The sequence below is a fragment of the Dipteris shenzhenensis genome, chromosome 23 (genome assembly GCF_047967505.1).
Source record: "Dipteris shenzhenensis isolate YYH24624 ecotype China chromosome 23, Dip_SZ_1.0, whole genome shotgun sequence".
Classification (NCBI taxonomy): Eukaryota; Viridiplantae; Streptophyta; class Polypodiopsida; order Gleicheniales; family Dipteridaceae; genus Dipteris; species Dipteris shenzhenensis.
Window position 1 is genome coordinate 27,893,149 of NC_141618.1, and position 1,713 is coordinate 27,894,861.

At 43.5% G+C, this 1,713-nt stretch overlaps 1 pseudogene across 1 annotated transcript; it reads left to right on the forward strand.

The window, feature by feature from the left end:
• The first annotated feature begins 202 nt into the window (after positions 1-202).
• LOC147887208 (GCN5-related N-acetyltransferase 8 pseudogene) lies at positions 203-1,017 on the forward strand (annotated as a pseudogene). Its single transcript, XR_015543207.1, has 2 exons — positions 203-217; positions 346-1,017. The product of XR_015543207.1 is annotated as a GCN5-related N-acetyltransferase 8 pseudogene (transcript).
• Positions 1,018-1,713: the final 696 nt, after the last annotated feature.

Genomic DNA, 1,713 nt, shown 5'->3' on the forward strand with positions numbered 1-1,713 from the left:
GATTACTCCATATCAAGTGCATATGAAATAATAGAGTCGAGAAAGCTTACAAACTCTTAAGCTGTGGGGACTAGAGTTCTGTCCAACCACAAACTTTCAATGCATTGGAGAGCTAGTAATAGAATCCTAAAAGCTTACAAACTCTTCAAGATTTAAAGGGCGTGTGTTTGTCCTTGTGCAACGGTCTCTTAGTTATCAAATTTGCAAACGCTCTTAGGTCTGTCTCTCTGTAAGCTTGTTTATTTCAGAGCATGTAAGCTTGTTTGTGTCAATTGTTCATCTACATCTCCGTCTGCATTGTGTGTGTCCTTGTGGGTGTTCCTCATTTTGGCAAGCTTCTGATAGTTTTGGGCAGAAAGCGAGCTCGACAGCCAGCTTTCATGGCGGAGGAATTCAAGCGGATCGTGACTGCCCATATCAGACTCGCCTCCCCTGCCGATGCCCCGCACATCCTCACGCTCATCCAGCAGCTCGCCCACTTCGAACGCCTCACGGAAAAGTGCGTTGCTTCCCTCACCCAGATCCTCTCCACCCTCTTCCAGCAGCCTGCTTTCCAAGGTCCAACTGTTCTCCTCCTCGAGCTCCTCCCCTCCCGCTGTCCCTGCCCACGATAGCCCTTCTGCGTTCCATGAAACCGCCCGATAAATTCGCCTGCGGTCCCCGATTGAGGACCCCGAGGCCCTTGCTTTCCGGTCCAGCCACAGCGAGGACCGCGTTGTTGCCGGGTTTCTCCTCTGTTTCCCCAATTATTCGACCTTCCTTAGCAAGCCCGGGCTGTACATTGAGGACCTGTTCGTTCGAGAGTGCTTTACAGGGCAAGGACTGGGCACGGTGCTATTGAAGACTGTAGCACAACAGGCGGTGAAAATGAAGTATGGGAGGGTGGAGTGGTGCGTTCATGATTGGAATGCGAATGCAATCAAGTTCTACGAGCTTAGAATACACACACACACACAATTGTTCCTTCGAATAATTTTGCATTGCTGTTGTGTTCCGTCACATGGCAATGATGCATAGAACTTCATCAAGTTGGTGTTTGCTTAACACTTTTTATTTTGGCCTGCTCGATCGTTTTCCTTGCAAAGGGAAAATTACATAATTTTCAGGGTTATTTTTTGTCTATTTACGATTGGTCCAATTTTCACTTGCTATTTTCGTCCCTTGAAATCCTCTCTATCTTTCTCTCTCTCTCTCTCTCTCTGCTTTTTGCCCTCTTTTCCATGCTACGTATCCAATTCATCTTCTTTTTCCCTATTTTGGATCTTGGGCAAGCCTTATGAATGAAATTTATCATTCATCTTGTTTGAAGACGGTTATGTTCCAATAGGACAAACTGTTATTCACTCTTGTTTGGAGATTATTGAATATTTTTAAAATTCCCACTTTATCCATAAGAACTATACACCAAAGGTTTTTGTCAAAATAGTGCATCTCTCCTTTGGTACCAACCAACATAATTAGCACATCATGGATTAAGTATATTGGATGAAGGATTTAGATAGGATGCAAGGGAGGAACACTAAGGAGGAAGCACATTGTATTGTAAGAAAAAGACACCATAGCAATTGAAGCAATTGAATGGAAAGTACACACATTAACACACTAGCATGTGCATGAAAAATAAAAAAATCTAGTCTAACGCAAGTTACATCTGATTCTAGGGTTCTTTTACTACAACCATAGTGATATTATAAATAATGTCATTCAATCTCC